Source organism: Canis aureus, chromosome 19 (genome assembly GCF_053574225.1).
Source record: "Canis aureus isolate CA01 chromosome 19, VMU_Caureus_v.1.0, whole genome shotgun sequence".
NCBI lineage: Eukaryota > Metazoa > Chordata > Mammalia > Carnivora > Canidae > Canis > Canis aureus.
Genome location: NC_135629.1, coordinates 8,821,262 through 8,841,968, shown reverse-complemented (window position 1 = coordinate 8,841,968; position 20,707 = coordinate 8,821,262). Strand labels below are relative to the sequence as shown.

The following is a 20,707-nucleotide window of genomic DNA, read 5'->3' as shown; positions in this document are numbered from 1 at the left end:
CATCATTCTTGTCAAAATTCTTCCAGCCTCTGCTCACTGCCCAGTTCCAAAGCTACTCCACATTATTTGTTAAAGCAATGACCAATTCTAGGTAGCAAAATCTACATTTTTTTTCGTTGCTGTCATAACAAAGTCCCATAAACTTAGTGGCTTCAAAGAACACAAATGTATTATCTCATAATTCTGTAGGTCAAATTTCAACACACTGGGCTCAAATCAAGTGTTGGCAGGACTGCATTGTTCCCTGGAGGTACTAGAAGTGAATCAATTTTCTTGCCCTTTTCAGCTTCTAGAGGCAGTCTGCATTCCTTGGATAATTCCCCACCTTGCTCCATCTTCAAAGCCAGCAAGTGTCACATCTCTCTGACTCTCTTTCCATCATCACAGCTTTCTCTGACCACAGCTAGGAAAGTTTCTTTACTTTTAAGGATTCATGTGATAAGATTGGGCCCACCTGGATAATCCAGGATAATAATCCCATCTCAAATTCTTTAATCACATCTGCAAAGTGTCTGTGACCATGTAAGGTAACATACTGACAGGTTCCAGGGATTCGAATGCTGACAACTTAGGGGGGCTGTTGTTCTGTATGCCACATTGTCTAACTCTCTGAGCCTCAGTTTTCTCATCTATAAAATGGAGATGCTAATGTAGAGTATAATAATGAGTATATAATGAGGACTGAATGAGAGAGGATGTAGAGTATAATAATGAGTATATAATGAGGACTGAATGAGAGAGGATTTAACATTGAATGAATGTCAGAAATGCAGGCTATGCTCCAAACCCACTGACCCAGAATGTGCATTTTAATCCTTAGGAGACTGAGATGTATAGCAAAGTTGAAGATGTCCTAATGTTTGGAATTCAGTGCTGGACTGAGAATCTCAGCCCCTGAATTCTAACCCTGCTTTGCTACTAATATACTCTAATATAAGGGGCCTGTTCAGGTGGACATTGAACTAGACAGATTCCAAAGCTATTTACAGTCTGACATTTTAGAATTGATGACTAAGGTGACAATGGTGAAATTGTAGGCAGCAGCAGTTGGATGAATGGGAGGGATTTTCAGCAAGGGGAGCTTCATGGAACCCCTCAAGTCACACCATTAAGGTGACCACCCACTCTGCCTAGCCATGAGGTCAACTTGGTCAACTTGGTCCATTGTTTCTGATTTTAAGAAGTCAGTGTATTCCCAGCAGGCTGGGCTGGGGCTGCAGTGGGCTCTAGTTGTCCCACCTAAAACAATGAAATGGTTGTCAACTACCCAACTGATTTTTCCCCATAATTAAGGCTAGATTAAGAAGGTAGATCCCTCACGTTCTCTGGCTAAAATTATGTGAACACAAAGACTGGCTTCTTGGTGGATAGAATTACATGGAAACCCCCTGGCATATTGAACAATGAACTGGCACTGGTTGGCCCCCGTTGGAGCCCAGCCCAGTGCTTCATTGGCTGAGAGTCAAGGGCTTCCTTCCCCCTTCAAGGACAGACTTCTTTCCCCATGACTTCTTAGACCCTCAATATCTCATTATCTTGACCCATGCCTGAAAGGCCCCTTCCTTCACCATGCCAGAGAGACTCACTGTGCCCAACTGAGCCCACCTTGCTCCCTGGTCCTTAATGAAGATAAATTCTCACTGTGATTACTGAGGCACATATGGAAAGCTGGGTTTAAATATAAAATTCTGGGTCAGTGAACTGGCCTACTTCATTCTTTTCATCTATCCTGGGCCCCAAATGAAAAGAGAGAAATTCCTCCACGTTTCAGTTGCTCTAAGAGCCTAGTCTGAAACTCTGGGGATTGAGGCATTCGGGCAGTTCTGCATGCTGTGGTTATCCCAAGTGAAAAGGAGGAGACTATTCCCAAGACTGACTTGGCCCACAGGATCAATACCATCATCCTGGGGATGTCCAGGCCCTCTGAGATGGGCAGAAGCCAGGGAAGGCCCTTGCTCAAGCGCAGGAGGGCTGCCCGGTGGCCACAGGGATAAGACCTGCATCAGGGATAGCAGGTAGTCAGACAGGTGCCCTGTGGCCTCAGGCCTCATGGGCCATGAAAACCAGCTGTGCTTCACAAGGCTCTCTGCCTAGAGTCTCTAGTGGCAGATGGTATGGAGGAGGGGCCCTAACCTAGACGCAGAAGGCTGGGTGGTTTCCACAAAGTCCACATGAACAAAGGAACGGACATGAGTGTGTGGCCAACAGTCTGGCAAGAGGTGGGGAGTTTGGGAGGAGGGGAGCCAGATCGGCTTGGCCAGGCCATTCAAGCTCAGCTCCCAGAAGCACTGAATACCACATTAAAAGCTTTGGATGGAGGTATAAACTGTTGAAGAAAGCTGAGATCACTGTGGTGGTGGTGGTGGGGCAACTTTACTGAAACCTTGGATTAACCCTTGCCTAAAGGACATGAGCATTGTGGATCTCTACGTCTGCACACAACAGTGTCCTGTATGACTTTCCATGGCCTCCTAGCTAATCCTTAAACAATCCTGTGAGGTAGAAGGAATTAGTTATCTCCACATGGAGTTATGGAAGATCATATAATTGGCCCTCGTTTTTTTTTTAATATTTTATTTATTCATTCATGAGAGACAGAGAGATGCAGAGACATAGGCAGAGGGAGAAGGAGGCTCCCTCTGGGGATCCCGATGCAAGACACAATCCCAGGACCCCAGGATCATGCCCTGAGCCAACGGTAGACACTCAACCACTGAGCCACCTAGGGGCCCCAACTGGGCCTCATTCTTGAGCTTCCCCTGGATTTAGCCTTTTGCTAAGTGACTTTGCAGTTATTCTCATTCAAGGAAGGCAGTCAGTTTCCCTGTCCCTGGCTTTGCATTTGGCCATGTAACTTGCTTTGGCCAATAGTACAAGGTGTGCCACTTGGAATCTAGACCTTAAGAGGTGCTGCAGGTTTCCTTGAGCCTCTGCCATCAATCGTCATGAGAAGAACATTCCCCCCAATGAGTTTTCTGGTTCCAGGCAGAGGCTCAGAGACAGACAGAGGCAGCCTGGATCAGCCAACTTCTGGCCCATCTGTAGACTCACAAGTTGAAGAGGTGCTTGTTACTGTACCCAGCTGAAGGGTTGTGGTTTTTTTGTTACGCAGCATCATTATGGCCACAGAATAACTGATACACAAGGGTGATAACAGACTATCTCACAGCAGTAGTGAGGATTCAGTGAACATAATCCACGTAAAAATCTAGCTAAGAGTTTCAGTTTGGGGAGATGAAAAATTTCTGGAGATGGATGGTAGCAATCATTGTGCAACAGTGGGAGCATACTTAATGTCACTGAACTTTACATTTAAACATGGTTAAAATGGCAAATTGGAAGCTTATGTATATTTCACCATAGTGAAAAAAACCCACACAAATAAGTCACTTAGTGCCTGGCACACAGGCAGTGCTTGAGAAACATTAGCAATTATTAGAAGGCAGGGGGAGGTGTGCAGTGAAACTATGCTCTTCAACAACACTTACAAGGAGTGATCAGTGAAGTCCCCCAGGTGAACATCTTTGAAGTGCCTATGCCTGGCCTCTCTCTGCTCATTTCCTAAAAAAGGGAGAATAAACTCATTCATACTAATGGGCTGGATGTCATTTGCTGCGGTGACATAAGGAGGATGGTATTTAGCAGGGTCTAACTTCAGTCCCCTCATTGGGAGAAACTGAGGCTCTGAGAGGCAACCTCAAGGTCACTTAGTAACCATGGGAGATCTAAAACTGAAGCTAGGTCTCCTGACTCCTAGTCCAGTGCTCCTTCTATTCTGTCACAGACAGGACAGCCTTTGTCTAATATCACTAATGGTGAACCTTAGGCACCTGCAGACAGGATTTCAGGATTCCTGGGGCATCTCAAATCATGTGAGCAAGAAAGACATAAACCAACACACAAAGCAATTCCTGCTTGCAGTTTCCTTTGACACAGTGATGAGATAAAACGGTTGTCCCTCCCTTCTTTTTTTTTTTTTTTTTTAATTAAGCTGAATACATTTCTGCATGGGATCTTTACTCCAGTTTTGGACAGGGTTAATTAAAAGAAAAAAATACATATTAAAAGGCCAATTTGATTACTGCTACACATTAGTAATGCAATGAATAATTGATTGAATATATATGTTAATTGCTTCCTGAATCAGTGATTTTGCTGCTGAATACCAAAGAGTTGTTGCTATTTTGAAATTAGTAATAATTTCACGGCTCTGCTCCAGGATGACAGAGCATACCACAGGAGTATCCTTCTGGATTTAAATCTACCTCTCTTTCCTCTTGGCTCCCTTTATCCTGACTTCTCCATTTCTTCCCTGGGTCACTGCCTACCATTCACTCCTGAGATCACAGGATCTCAAACTTTGGTCTCTATCAGACTCCAGGAATGCTTACTGAAATGCAGATTCCTGCCCCCCGCCCGCCTCCCCTCCCCACCCCCGGCTTTGATCTGGCAGGCCTGGGAATCTGTATTGTTAACAAGCATTTTAATGGCTGGGTTGGGGGTTTCCCTTTGAAAAAAATCTGGCTGAGGTAAAGATTCCTCAGGTGCCAAACTCAGAGAGACCACTTCCTCTCACTGAGTTGCAACCCTCTGCTTCTTCACTGGTAGGTCTCTGTCCAGCCCAACTTATGTAAAACGGATCCATTATTGGTCTTCCATAACCTGCTTTTTCTCCGTCACCTGCCAGCTCAGCAAATACAGGCTCCGCCCAGCCCTACTTAGTCAAACCAAGAAGCCTCCTCTATTCCTTCTCCAAACACCTGTTCAGCAGCCAAATCCTGCCTATTTACCCCATTACAAATCTTACTGCAATATTCATTTCTGTGACTTTAAAACATTGTTTCCAAATGTTCTTTTTGTTCTCCCAATATCCTTTTATCGCCTCTATAACAAAAGTGTGGTCCCTTCTTTGAGATGTTAATTACCGTGACTTTGGGAAGTTATCTTCTGCTTGCTGCAACATCTCTATTTCCTCCCAGGTTTTTCTCCCCTCCTGTTTTGGTCTCCGTTTTCTACAGCCACTGCTGAGCCTGTAGGTCTGTTTCCATTTAGGGGAGAAGAACTACACACTGACTAGGAGCTCTGTGGGGTTGGTCAGTGAAGGTCTTTGGTGAAGGTGGCTGAGGTGGGCTGTGCACTGGGAGGCTCCAACCTGGCAATGTCCATTGGTGTTTCTTTGGGGGCCACTGAGTTTCCCTAAAGCAGAATCATCCAGTACTCTGCCTGGGGGACCTTCCTGGCTACAGGTATTCTAAGAGCAAACAAGTCCCTAGGCAAAGGGCTTTCCCATATCGACCTTTCCTTCTATTGACTTTCCCTCCATCCCTCATTCTAACATGGCCTCTAGCAACACTCCCACCCTCAGCTGTGTCTTGGACATGCTTTCCACCCAGCACATCAAACCACTCCTGCTCCCTGAGAGGTTGGGATCCAGCTACCTGGGCACCAGCTCTTCCTCACCTCTAGGCTCTGCTGGATGCTGCCAAAGGGCCCAGCTTACATGCACCATCTCTGGGCACGTTTCCTGATACCCAAGGCAGCACTGCAGTCTCAGCTCTGAGTCTCATGCACCCAGTCAGGTGGCCAAGGCTTTGGGCTCTGGAGCTAGATTGCCCAAATTAAAGATCTCCTGGGGGTTGGCCAATGCTGGCTCCTCCTGTGAAAGGGGCAAGGTAGCAGCACTACTTCCCTGTAAGGATGAGAGGAGAGAACATGTGCAAATTTAGCACAGCACCTGGCACAGAACACAGGTTTGGTAAACATTAGTTCTTGCTGACTGTTATTCCATTTCTGACTTAGAATTGACCACATTTATGATTCAAACCATGCCCTTGGTGGAAAAAGAGGTTTCAAAGTGTGGGACAGGAGCAGAGGCAGTGAGTGGGGACAGGGTCAAGGGGGTATCATCTCTCAGGATAAGAGGAGTCACTGAGATTATGGTGGCCTCAGAAAGAACTTCAGAAGCACCGAGTAGGAGCAAGACTCCTTTCCTTCCTTCAAAGGGGGAGTTTTTCTTGCTCAGTGTATGAATACATCCCACTGCACACAAACATATGGATGATGGGTGAGAGCTCCTTGACTCCTTATCCCACTCTTCTATTTTCTTATTCATTGAAAACATAAATGAAAATAACTGAAAGCACTTTGTTTCAATTCATAGTTAGAAACTTCACCAAATGTCAGAGCTGGACACTAGGATCACTAGGCAGGGCATGGGGAGTTGTTTTCTTTTAAAAGCTTTAAAGGAGTTTGGTTTGGTTTGTTTGATTTGTGTGTGTGTGTGTATGTGTGTGTGTTTAGTTTGCTTTCTTTTAAAAAAGTACCATATTAGGGAAAATGACACCATAATTAATCAAGAGTCTTGGCTAATAGAGAGGTTATTTTCTTTCTGCCTGAGTTTCAGTTTTTCTCACCTGTAAAATGAGAATATTCTCACAGACTCATGAGATTAAGGGAGACCAGTATATATGCATTTGGCCTGATACTAGGTACATCATTGGTGATAAATAAATGTTCACTCTTCTCTTCCTTAATATAGGTGAATAGAGTCCTCAAGTGTGCACTTGAGGAGGAGAACTTAGCCATTCTTTTGGAGACTGGAAGCTACCACATAAAGTAGATGTGAGGCCACTAAGCTCATCACAGTGTTATTTATAATAAAAATTTACAAATCCCCTCATTGTCCAACAACATAGAAATGATTCAGTAAATCATGGCACATCTACTGGATATTCTAGGGTGTGGCCATTTAAAATTATAAGCATAATGTCAACAGCAGCTTAGTGTTTATTCAGTTGAGCACTTACTGGGTGCTGGGCCCTGGGTTTTATGTAAGAAGGTCACTCCTTCCTCATACCAACCCTGTGAGGTGGGAAGCATTATCAACCCTGTATTATAGATGAATATTGAGAAATGAATCAAAGTAAAACAAAGTACCATGTAAAATTGATTGTACTTCATAATTATATCTGTATAATAATAACAATGCAAAAAAGGTCAGAAGGGAATACAAAATATGAGTGTGGTCATATTCTTTTCCTTCTATTGAAAAAACATTCTATAATATTGATTTATCATTTTTAAAATCTTTTAGAAAAGTAGCATGAAATTAGGGCAGTGTGAGATCACAGAAAATAATCAGAGAGACCCATTCCAAACCCCAGGTTTGTGACTTGCCAGCCATGTGACATTAAATGAGTCATTCGGGGTGTCTGAGCCTCAGTTTCTCATTTGAGAAACAAGTGTGATATTTTAGGTGATTGTTACTTTCTTATTTTTCCTTCTCTCTACTTTCTAACTGCTCTTTGGTTTTCACTATACCCATACTACTTGCATAACATAAAAGATATATAAAAATAATATCTACTTTGCATGATGTTTTTAAGATTAAATTAGGTCATGAGAATAAGGAACCTGGCAAAGCTTACATTATTAATTTTCAAGGAATAAACAAGTCTCAGCAGGGTGGGGACAGATCACTCAGGGGTGGGAGACTTGGGGAGGATGTGTGAGTGTGGGAGACCTGGGGTGGAGGGCTCACAGGGTGTGTGGTGGGAACAGCTTCTATTGCCAGCTCAGATGGGGCTGGCTTACCTGCCTCTCATGCCTGCCTCATGTCTACAAGGTATTTCTGAATCCTTAGTGAAGCCACCCCCTCCTGATTGCTCACTGCCTGGGGTCGCAGTATAGTCTGTCCCTTCAGGAGAGTCCCTGAGGGGAAGGGCTGGAATAGGAAATAGGTTTCCACCTCACCCCCCATCTCAGGCTCTATCACCAGAAAAAGCCATGTGAACCACAATCCAGAATGGGCAGAGTGTGTATTTGGGGGAAAGTGGGAGAGAGCTGAACCTGTGGGGTCTGCTATTATATCCATTTTGCTGATGAGAAAACAGGCTCAACAGAAAACAGAAAACAGGCTGATAAGAAAGCAGGCTCAAATGAAACAATGACCATAAGAGGTCATTGGGAAAAGCATGAAGTATGGTTCTAGGGAGATCCCTGGGTGGCTCAGTGGTTTAGTGTCTGCCTTCGGCCCAGGGCATGATCCTGGAGTTCCAGGACTGAGTCCCACATCAGGGTCCCTGCATGGAGATTGCTTCTCCCTCTGCTTACGTCTCTGCCTCTTTCTCTGTCTCTCATCAGTCAATCAATAAAATATTTAAAAAAAAAAGGTATGGTTCCAATGCCAGGAGCTGGGACCACTCCATGTACACATACCCTCCACAAGTGGTAAGTATAGATTAGAGCTGAAAATGGGTATATATACACATATATAAAAGAGACAGAAGACAACACACCCATGGCTATGGGAGAGGTGGAGATGGGCAGGAGGGCGGTGGTGGTGTCAGGCATGATAGAGGCAGGGTTTAGTTGAAGTAGAGAAAAGGAAGGCATAGTCCACCTGGAAGGATGAAGGGCTAGCAAGAGCAGACCCTGAGAAGGGCAAACTTAGGGAATGTTCTGGAGAGAGTAAATTTCTCAGATCAGGATATGGAGGTATGTAGGAGGAGCAGGGAGGAGGGAAAGTATTTGGGGGCTTTTTCTGTGATGAGGGGTCTGTATAGAACCCAAGAGTTAGGGTAAGTTCTTGAGCAAGCCAGTGACACATAGATGCTGACTCAGGCCAGATCCAGCCTGGAGCAGGGAGGCTGGGAAAGACACACAAAAGGTCTTTGTTCTCAGTACTGTACTTGAGGGGGAGAATTTCCTCTGGGCCACCAGTTGTCTGAGCTATGATGCTCCCAATTTCTCTGGAGGAAGTAGATGAGAGGCTCTGGCTTTCTTTAGCTCATGTATGGGAATTTTGCCCAAATCTATATAGCCTTCTAGGGTCACCTAGAGGAGAGCAGATTATTTGACGGAGAATCTCACTCTGGAAACAGTCCAAAGTCTGGGCCCTACAGATCCCACATTTAAAATCATCCCTTATCCATAAGGCACACATCTAATTTTCTCTGCACTCTGCTCTGTACTCTGACTGTTGCTAATGTGTTCATTTTACAGATAAGAAAGGCTGAGGCTTTTCCCTAGGCCCCACAACTAGCTGGCAGCGCGAAGTCTTACACCTGCTCTCCTGACTGTGTCTAGCCCCCGGAGATGCCTAAGATCCTGTGCTGACTTCCTTGAGGGGATGGACCTTGGACCAGAGGAAAGGCAGGGCCTGAAGAGTCTTGCTGCAGCTCTGCAATCATCCTCCTCATGGGCACAAGTGCTCCTGGCTGGATTTCAGCTTATTAGAGTTCAACCACACAGTTATTTAAAGGGCAAGAGTCAATTTGAAGAGCTGGTCTGTGAAATGAATTTGGTATAACCTGGGAGGTGAGGTCATCTTTAGGTCAATAGCTAATGTGTTCATTTTATTATTTATTTGGCAAAATATACACATGGTACTTCAAACCAGTGGTTCACTTAAGTTCCTGGTTAGGGTAGATGTAAGTTTATAAACAATGTGACTTAAAGAAACACAGGGACTGGAGGAGGGAGGGGTGCCTAGATTCTCTCTCCCCAAAGTGTGGTCCTCATACCAGCAGCATCAACATCACTTTGGAGCTTGATAGAAATCTGGGATCTCAGACCCTACCACAGCCCACTGGGTCAGAATAAGCATTTAACAAGATCTCCCAGAGAGTCATATGCATGTTAGAACTTGATAAGCACTGGACTAGGTGGTCCATAAATGTGGCAAATCCACCAAGTTGCTATAGGAAAATCCTGAGAGGCCTTTGGGCCCCATACACTTTGGCCCAGCTTCCCTAATTTCTTAGCCAGTCTTTCCATTTCATGCACATTGACAGGGGCCCAGAGAGGGAAGGCAGCTTTCCTGATGTCACCCAGCAAGACAGTAAGTAGCAGAGCTGGTCCAGGATCTTAGGTTTTTGGTATTCCAGGCTCCAGCCTTAATTCCCAGGGGAACACAGGGCTCTGGAAACCTAAGGCTGGGCCAGAGCTGAGCAGGAATCTCCAGCAGCCCTGGCATCCTCATTAGTCTCCCCACCCCAGAATGGGTTGTTTTCCTGAGAGGAACAATCAGTGCCTTTGGGGACAGCAGAGCTCCTGGGACAGGGACTCCGAGAGAGCCCTGGGCTGCAGAATGTAGACTGTGTCCTGCCAGCTCACAAAAGAACAGTCTTTCCTGGCAAGCTCATGGGGATGTGTTCCTGGCAGCATGGCTGGGAAGAGCAGGGTTACCAGGGAGCCTGGGCTCTCCCTGGGGATGCTGGAGGGGACCCAAGGCACTGTGCCACAGGGGGGATGAGCACCGGGTTGGCCCATCACTGCCACTGATGAATGTTCTGGATTTCAACCATTCACTTCATGTTCAGAAGACATTTAAAAGCACCTATTCCATTATGATTCTGTCCTGAGTTTCCTGCCTTGAAGTCTAGCTGTGTGAGTTCCAGAGCCTGAGTCTCTGCTCTACTATCAATAAGCTATGTGGTCTGGGGTAAAGGATCCAGTATCTCTGAGCCTCAGTTTCTGCTTCTATGAAATGGGTATGATTATACGCCTATATAGCCACCAGAGTGGCTAAAAATAAAATGACTGTACCAGAAGTGATGAGGATGTGGAGCAACAGGGACTCTCATACATTGCTGGTGGGAATGTGAGGTAAAACAGCCATTTTGGACAATGTTTTGACAATTTCTTGGAAAACTAAATCTACATATACCCTATAGCCCAACAACCCAAGTAAGGGAAATAAAAATATATATCCACCCAAAGACTGACATGAATATTCAGAGACTTGATTCATAATAGCTTAAAACTAGCAACACCTCAAATGCCCTCACAGGAGAACAGATGAACAACTTTTGATAGTTTCATATGGAGGAATCCAACACAGCACTCAAAAAGAATGGCTCATGGATGGCCACAACAAAATGGAGGAATGTTATAGACATATTGAGTGAAAGAAGCCAGAATCAGGCAAGACCACACTATGTATTTCTACTGATATGAGGTTCCAGAGTAAGCAGATCCAATCCATGGTGATAAAAATCAAGACAGTGGTTGCCTCCAGGTGAGTGAGGAGGGAGCCTCTGGAAAGCAGCCTGAGGGAGCATCCCAGAGAGCTGGAAATGTGTTCTAACTGGAACTGGGTGGTAGTCACACAGGTATAAGCAGAAGTAGAACTTTATGCAGCTGTACACTTGAGATTTGTTTATTTTACTGTCTCAATGACAAAAGGAGAGTGAGCATATGTGAAATATGGGAACGGTCATCCCTGCCTCACAGGGATGTTCTGAGAATAAAGAAGAGAATGTGTCCAGCTCCTATTGGGTGTTCCTTCAGCTATGGATTAGTCAAAGTCTAGTAGGGGAGGCATGTTTCATTCTCTCAGGCCTTGGTTTCTTGCTCTGTAAAATGGGAATAAGGAAAGTCCCCAGAATGGGGTCTGCCCCCTGAGTGGCCAAGGGTGGGGGTGATCTGTGCAGTTGCCCTTCATGCAGGGACTTTCCCAGAAGGAGATCCAGAAAGTCTGCCCCAAAGTACTGTCCCACCCCATTCCCTTCCATAAGTAGCACAAGTCACTATTTAGCTTGACAAAGTTGCTAACAACCCTCGCAGGCAGGAGTTCTGGGAACCCTTGTCACAGAGAGGCCCTGGGAGCCCAGGAAGCCACAGCTCAAGGACTCTGACAGCAAGGATGGGTAAGGTCCCAACCATCTCATATCAATGGGGAGTATGGATTGTAGGCCTTGTGTTACAGTCAGGGAAACTGAGGCTCAAAAGGTGAAAGGGTTGGTCAACAAGAGGGTGAGACTCAAGTCCAGGTCAGTGTGACCCCAAATCCTGTGCTTGGTCCACTGAAAACTATCGGAGGTTACTAGCAATGTGACCCTAGGGGAGTGAGTCATTTAGTCTCTCTAGATCTCTGTTTCCCTCCTCACTACAGTCTAAGCTCTTATGAGGGCAGGGGCTTCTGTGTGTCTTGCTCTTCTTGTGGTCTCAGCACATAGCACCATGTGGCACATAGTAGGTGCTCAGTAAATACTTGTTGCATGAGGGAATCAGTGATTTTGTAAATAAAGTTTTATTTGAGCACAGCCACACTCAATTGTTTATGTATCGTCTATGGCTATTTATACACTACAACAGCAGAGTAGAAAAGCTGCAATAGAAATAGTCTGGCCCACAAAGTCTAAAATACCTTCTATCTGGCTCTTTAACAGACAAAGTTTGCTGACCTGTGTGATAGATTAAGTGAAGACTATGAGATTTTACACATATTCTTTTGTTACATCTTCAAAACAACCCTATAGGAATGTGTGAACTACTGTTATGCTCAATTTATGGAGGTGGAAACCAAGGCACAGGGAAGACTTGCCCAAGGTCATGCAACCAGTAGGCAGGGGATTTGAATCCAACTACGTCCTATATTCCAGGAACAGACTCTAATTGCAAACACATGACAAACACCACGAAACTGGTTTGCAAGTTGCAAGTAGAGTCTATAAGCACAAGAGAAGTTCTGTAGATAAGGGTAAATGGGGCCAGAGGAGCCCAGAAGGCTCTTGGAAGAGGCGGAATCCAAGCTGAGTCATTCAGGGAGAGGAGTTTAGCCGGATGGGGGGAGGTGAGAAATCTGGAAGAGCACATGAAGGAAATCTGGAAGGGTGGACCAGATAGCTGGGACAAGGCAGGGGCATGAGCCAGGTAGGGAGGGCTGGCTTAAAGCTGGGGTAATGGGGAGCCATAGAAGGACACTCTTACAATGATGCTGATGAATTGCCTGCAGGGTCCCAAAGGCTGCCAAGTACACAGGCAGGAGAAGGGAAGTCCTGCAGGAAATTCCTTACCTAGGCATTGCAAGGAATTCCTGATTTCCTAAAAAGAACATAGATGAAGGTTGGGTGGCTTCTGGCAGGATGGATTATCCATAAGGTCTTTCCTGTGGCCTAAACACTGGCAAAGATTCCCTCCAGGGGACAAGCTGTATGCACTTGCACAACCGATTTAACTCCATGCCTCGATTTCCTCAACTGTAAAAGAGGGAATGCTGTGGGCTTGTGGGAGGGTTAAAGGCATTGATATTTGCAAAGCATGTAGAACAGTGCCTGGCACAGAGTAAGTGCTATAGAAGGGTTTGTTAGGTAAATACAGAACACAAATAAGATCCAACTTCAGCAAATATCAACTCCTAACTTTTTCGCCCCAAATGATTCACATGCTGTTCGGAATTCACTCAGTGCACAATGTGGTTAATTTAAACACTGCCACAGAATGGCGAACCTGAACGGCATTTCAATGAACACAAACCTTATTTTTAACAAGACACACTTTGGCACTTGCAAGAACATTTAAAAATACCTTCCCTGTTTTAAAGCAGTATTGTGTGGCAACCAGGTCCAGGGAGAAAACCTTAGTTTTGGGGTCACTCTTTCCTTTGGGGCCTGGGCTTTGGGGAGGGGTGTTGCCCAGAGTGTTACAGGGGCTGGTATGGGTGTCTGTGGCTGAGTTGGAAAGGGATTTTGCAGGTTGCTGATCAACCTTCTGGACTGGGGGTGCTTAGAGAGACAGACTCCACATCTTACATTCAACATGCAGGGACACCTGCTATACTGTGGACATGAGGATGGGGCCTCAGTTCCAGGGCTTACATTCCAGTGGAGTGATAGCAAACATGGAAATGAACAAACAAGCCAATGAGATCATTCCAGACAGTTACATGGGTTTTTGAGGAAATAAAACAAGAAAACAGGACTCCCATGTGTACAGTGGGGCACAAGGGTGCTCAGGTAGTCAGGAAGGGCTTCCCTGAGGTGGTGATATTTGAGATGAGAATGGAATGAGGAGGAGTTAGTCCTGTAAGATCTGGGGAAGAGTGTTGGAGGCAGAAGGAATACCAAGTGCAAAGTCTCAGAGGTAGGGTGGAACCTGGTGATTCTAGACCAAACAGAAGGCTGGAGTGCTGGGTGGAGTGAATGGGTTAGGTTGAGAATGGCTGAGATGCGGTGTTAGGGCCAGACCACACATGGAACAGAAACCCATGTGGAGACCTCCTAGTCCCCAGGACTTCCAGGAAGAGGTACTGAGTAGCTGGGGCTAAGGTAAGGACAGTGGCTCAGGGGGCAGAGGAGAAGCTCTGCATAATTCCAGCCAGCACCATTCACATACTGCTTTTTATATGAATGGTGCCCCATGGGTTGTTCAGCCTGGCAGTTCTTTCCTGGCACTGGGCCTGGCACACAGTAGGCATGTAATAAATGTTTAATGAATAGTCATAAAAACCAGCTTTGCCTCAATGTTCTTCAACCTCCAGCAAAGCTGCAAGCACATGCTTGCTGCATTTTCTTTCTTTTAAGTGGTTCTTATACATTTCTTCTCACCACCTCAGTGTGGTGGACTGTTGTGGTGTGACTAGACCACGCAATGTCTTATAAAGCCCTTTCAAAAAGGCTGGATATCCTGGTCAGGTCACTCACAAGGCCCATGGTTGAGAGGCATTGCATTTTGATTGATGCTTGGAGTTCTGCATCCAAGTGTTTAAGGAACAGCAAATAGAGGAGAACCTGTTCACTAATGAATTATTTCTGTCGGCACCTCCTCAACTGCCAAGAAAATGCTTGAGGCATGTTTGCTGCAACACATCCAAACAGTGCCTCATAAAGGAAAGGCTGATTCCTTACCTTAAGCCCCATTTCCCCCAACCTGAGCATATTTGGGTCCTTTACAGTAAGAGAGTGCTGGGATCTTAGGCTCCCTGCCCTGTCCCCACATTGCATCCAGGCATTTCTTATGTCAGGTGGCTAACCACATAAGATACAAGTTGTTTTAAACATATTTCACAAACAATATCAGGTAGCTTTGTAAATGTGATCTCATTTCCTCTCTCCTGTAGGGGAATCAACAACTCCCAATTTACGGAGAAGGAAATTAAGGCCTGAGGAAGTTACAAGATTTGTATCTGGTGGTGTTCAGGCTTATCTGGGTCTTCTGCTTTCAAACAGTGCCCTCTCTTCCATTATGAGAGGCTGGTACCAATGTGAAAGCAGTGTCATGTTGTGGAGCTATAAGGGTCACCAAGCCTTGGTCACCAGCAACACCTTAGCACAGACTGGACACCAAACAGAGCAGCGGTATCCAAGGCCCTGAGGACAACTCTGTAGGAAATATGACAGTAATCCCTGGCCAAGTGTCTGCTGCTTGCCAGGCCCTGGGAACATCACAGCAAATGAGACAGACACAGCCACTGCCTCCCTGCAGCAGAGTCTGGCCAGATAGTAGCTTTTAAGTCAGGGTCTTGCTAGAAAGGGAACTTAAAGCTTGGTCTGGAGGGAAGTTGCAGGAGCTGGCTGGGCAGAAAGTGGTAAGAGGAGGCAGTGGGAAGGCACAGAGAGAGGTGTGACACCAGAGGGAGGGAGGTACAGGCCAGCTTGAAGGGGTAGGCAAGGTGGGGACCCACAGGCTGCAGAGAGGCCGCTGTGGCATTTCCACCTACAGAGTCTGACAGGTAGAGGAGGCCCCAAAAAGCAGGGAGGAGTGTCATGGAGTCCAGCTCATCTCTTGGGCTGTGAGGTTTGAATTTAGAGCTTTGCCCTGAGACCTTTCTTGTTCCTCTTCTATTGGGGCCAGCACAGCCCACAGGTATCCAAACACAACCTTGGGGGCTTCCCAAGTGATATCCTGAATCTCTCTAGAGCTTCCTGACACACAACGGAACTTCTGTACCCAGTGGAAACCTCTAAGTGCTAGAGAAGCATGGGTTACAGACCCAAAAGACTGTATAAAGCCAAGTGGAACCACTTTTCAGGCAGAAAGGGGTGTTCTGCTTATGGCTAATATTCACATTAATATCCTCACAACTGCATCCCCCAGAGGCTGTATTCCCTGAATGTCTCCTTATTAATTACTTTTCATTCTGGGTAATCTTGAGGCTTTAACTTTCCATTCCACTACTTCCCAGCACTCATCCCTTGTTCCAGGCGCACATATCCACCTGCCTACCCAGTGTGACAGCTGCAACATCTATCAGATGTCCTAAGCACAGCATGACCCTCCAATCCTTCTCCCTTGGGCTTTCCACTTTGGTAAACGGCTACCATCATCCCAGTTGCACAGGAAAAAATCAGGGAGCCATCCTTGATTCCTTTCATTCTCTCAGCCCTTGCGTCTAATCCCTTGGCAAGTCCTACTGGTGCTATCTCCAAATTTATCCTGAGTCTGAGCCTTCCCACCTCCTCCCCTGTCTCACTCAGGTCCAAACTACCGCTGTCTCTTGCAATTCTCTCCCCCTTTTACACCCACTGGCTCTAGCTTAGTTCCCACGGAGCAGCCAGGATGGGTGTTTGCAAAGCACAGACCAGATCAGGTCACTTCCCTACTCAAATCCCTCAGATGGTGTGCATTGAAATTAGCATCCAGCACAGACTCCATTCTGTGGCTTGTAAGACCCTGCATGATCTGGCTCTGCTGGCCTCTCTAGCTTCTTGCCTGTCTGTTCTCCTCAATCACCCCCTATACCTGCCTTCTTTCTGTTTCACCAACATGCAAGTTTGCTTCTGCCTCAAGGCTTTTGTCCTCACTGTCCTCTTTACCCAGAACATGTTTTCCCTGGATGTGCACCTATATCCCCTTCTCATGATTCAGCTCCAACTCCAGTGTTCCTCCTTCATGGAAGCCTTCCCTTACACCTCACCTAATGCTGCCTCCTCTTCACTTTCTATCACATCACTGCCTCAAAATAACCTCAATATAGCCTCAATAACCTCAAAAATAGCCTCTTTGTTTATATGTTTAATGCCTGTTTCTGTCCTGCCACTAGAGTATAAGCTTCATGAGCAGGGACCCTCTGTCCTCTCTGTTCAGTTTCCTGGACTATCTGACATTTAGAACTGTGCCCAGAAAATAACAGGCACTCAATAAATACCCGCTGACTTATCAACTTAGTACCTTTGCTTGGGCTGTTTCCTCCTCCCATAGTGCTTTCCCCTTAGTGGTCATTTTTATTAGTCAAAGACATTTTTAGAGAAGACAAATTGGTTTACTTCTGATTAAAACCACGATGTCATCACTTTTGCCCAGTTATGTTCTTACGTGACCATTATTGAAAAAAAGTGGTACTGGAGACTTCATTTTCCTCGTGCCTGTGTAACCTGGGGCCCCTGAGCTCAGTTATAAGCAAGAACAAGAGAAGAATGCCAGCAACAGAGAAGAGGAGAGAGAAAGGGCACACTTTTAGCACCTCTGTGCCAGGATCTATACCAGAGCTCTCCTTGTATCATCTCGGCTGGGTCTTCATCACCCCAGTGGGACTGTTAGGGTTGCCATTTTACAGATGAGAGAGTTCAGGCTCAGAGACTTTAAGCACCATCCTCAAGTGCACAGGGCCAACAAGTGGTAGAGATTGAACCCTAGGCTGCCTGACCAGAAAGAGAACCTGTGATATTCCTTGAGAGAATCTTTTCTCCGTCTTGAAGCTCCAGTCTTGTGTGTCCTTTTCATCCTTCTCAAAAGCAGGCACTACTTAGAATCCTGCCATCAGCTTCTTCCCAGAGGTGTCAGAGGAAGCATCTTGATGGATTGCACTTCCAAAATAAGAATTCTGGCCATTTCTCAAAAGCTTGACAGAGACCTTCTAGAGCAGGGTGGTGCATTTCTCTGCTTTAAACACACATGGCATCCATATGTGCTCCATTGGTCATGCCCTGCTTCCAGGCTCTCCTCAAGTCCCTACTCAAAAGGCACCTGCCAGGAAGGTCTCCTCAGACTCATTCTCTATCACATTCTCTCCTTGACCTCGTGACCCTGCTTTAGTTTCCTCATGGCACTTCTCAGCACTGGTTGTTCTGTTGTATTTCAAATATTTATTTGTTTATCCTTTGTTGTCCCTTTCTGGTAGAAAGTAAGCTCCAGGAGGGCAACTTTATCTGCCCTTTTCCCCTCTACCATTATGTACCATGCCTGGTATTTATCAAGGGATCAATAGATATTTATACAGGACACATTTTATGCCTTCTTGATATTATTTTCTTTTTCCTTCTTTAAATAAAGTTTTTTTTATATAAGCAATACAAACCCATAGTAGAGAGTTTTAAAAATACAGATAAATAATGAGGAAAATAAGAATCTTCAGTAATCCCACCATGTCACTGGTACATTCAGATTTACTTACCTATAGTACAAATGCATCTTTTCACATAGTCTTTATTTAAAAAATGATATACTGTTTGTTCACCGTATTTCAGGCACTGTGATAAGCACTGGGATCCTGTGAAATCTTGAATCAGGGTAGGGTTCTCAACCATGGCACTTTGCACAATTTGGGCTGCATAATTCTTTGCTGTGGGGCTTGACATGTGCATAGGCCTATGTCTGCTGGATGCCAGCTGCTCCTCCCCGGTCATGACAATAAAAAATGTCTCCAGACATAGGTAAATGTCTCTGCAGGGTGAAGTTGGATGGGCAAAACTCGCCCCATTGAGACCAGCTAGTCTAGAGCAGAAGCCAGATGTGTACAGAGGATGACTCTATTCCTTGCCGTGGGTGCCCAGGAGTTGGTGCTCACCAATACTTGTGAATCCACTTCCATAACCCTGGACACATTTCTGATGACTCTCTGTTCCACAGTTTATACCTGCTATCCCTACTGCTGGGTATTTAGGTTGTGTACTTGACTCTGATTTGAAGGCAGAACCAAGAATCAGAGGTACCCTGCTCTACTTATAACTGTTTCTGGTCTCATCCAGGCTAACTGCCATGAGCACTGCCATGGATTTCTGGAGGAAAAGATCTTGGGCCACATACCTCTTGGCTAATCGGGCATCAAGCCCCCAAATCTTGTCCCTGATCCTCCTCACTATACCTGCTTATACCCTGAGCTATCAAAAGGAAAGGACAAATGGAACCTGAAAGGGAAAGATTTTTTGAGTAGAGGGACTGGTTGTGTCGACCCTGTTCAACACTCCTGTTTTACAAATTTGAAAACTCTGGCTGGGAGAAGGTGAGGCTGGTAACCATCTGGCATGAATGTTCTAAGAGGATTTTTGCACCATTAGCTGAGGGCCATGGTAAGACTTGAACAAGGTGGAGGCCTGAAGAGAGAAAGGTGCTTCATGAGGACTGCTCTCCCTAGCACTCTCTGGGCATCTCTGTCAGGGCTTCCCTGCTGAGTGAGTGATGCACAGTATTTCACTGTATCCCTACCACAGGCTTAAGAAGTAGAGATGCTTTCTACGACCATTTTTACAGACAAACAAAGGGAGGCTTAGAAAGGCTAGAAATTACTGTTAGGAAGAAAAGAACCAGAGGGGTAGATGGGTGGGTCAGTTGGTTAAGTGTCTGCTTTTGGCTCAGGTCATGATCCCAGGAGTCTTGGGATGGAGCCCTGTATTGGGCTCCCTGCTCAGTGGGGACTCTGCCTCTCCCTCTTCGCCTCCCCCTGCCACTCATGCTCTCTCTTTCTCTCAACTAAATAAATAAGATATTTTTTTAAAGAAAATAATTAGAAATAGACTCAACTAGAAGTAACCTCTCCTGTTAAATTTCAAGTCTAGCTGGATTCCCAAAGAGTCATCCATGGCTAGCAATGCTTCATGAGCCTGTATATTGATATTAGGAGGAATTGGGAGTCAGTAGCACTTCCAGACCCTGATTTCTAGGCATGAGTTGGGGCAGCAAGGAGGGAACAAATCCCACATACTAGGGGTGACTGTGTACCTGGCTTTGAGATGTCAGTCCTTGGGAGGATCTGGGGTTTGTGATGGCCAGGATGGGCCCCCTTTGGGGGTGCAGTTAGCAGAGCTGTTTAAGTCTGGCCCAGTCCTCTGACTTCTGGTCACCCCCATTTGCAAGCAGCTCCCTCTCTGGGGGATGAGAGGAGTGATCCAGAGGCCACTGCAATCTAAGGAAGACTAGAAGTCCCTCAGGGGCCAGCGAGGGAGTGAGCCTTGCAGCAGAAACTCCAACACTTGCTTCCTTGCTCTATTTGAGGTGTGTCCTAGGCCTGGAGAAATAGAAATGACTAGGGATCAGCCCTAGGGGCTTACAGACCATCAAAGGAGGCAGACAGACTAAGAGGTGAGTGTCATGAGATATGTGCTAGAGCAGAGGTAGACGTACAATGACAACAAATCAGGTGCTGGTGAGGATGTGGACCCACTGGGGCTCCCTTCATTTGCTGGTGGGAATGCAAACCGGGACACCTACTCAGAAAAAGAGCTGGGAAGTTTCCTATAAAATTAGACATACGCCTACCACACATCCCAGTAATCCCACTCCTCTATATTTACCCAGGGGAGATAAAAACTCATGTTCATACAAGAATAAGGTGACTTTATTCATAGTTCCAAAAACAGAAAACAAACCTAATGTCTCTCAATAGATGACTGAATAGCTGGAGAAGTGAACTCTGGAGCATTCTTACTATGGAATACTACTCAGCAGCAAAAAGGAAGGAACTACTGATGCATGTGTCAGAATGTCAAGTGCATGATGTGCAGTGAAAGAAGCCAGGTATACAGATTATGTACTGAATAAATCCATTCAGGTGGTGAAATGGAAAAGGCGAATCTATAGATGAGTGGTTGCTGATGACCTGGAGAAGGGGAAGAGGTTGACTACCAAGTGATGAGGGGACATTTTAGGGTTGATAAAACTGCTATATACTTTGACTAGTTATGTAACTGCATTTGTCCAAACTCACAGAACTGTATGCTAAAAAGAATTAATTTTTCTGTCTAAAAATTATACCTTAAAAACCCTACGT

The 20,707-nt window shown here is 45.6% G+C and overlaps 1 protein-coding gene across 9 annotated transcripts in view; it reads right to left on the bottom strand.

The window, feature by feature from the left end:
* ATP2B2 (ATPase plasma membrane Ca2+ transporting 2) overlaps positions 1 to 20,707 on the bottom strand; it is a 371,101-nt gene that overhangs the window by 237,009 nt on the left and 113,385 nt on the right. The gene's annotated exons all lie outside the window — the stretch shown is intronic.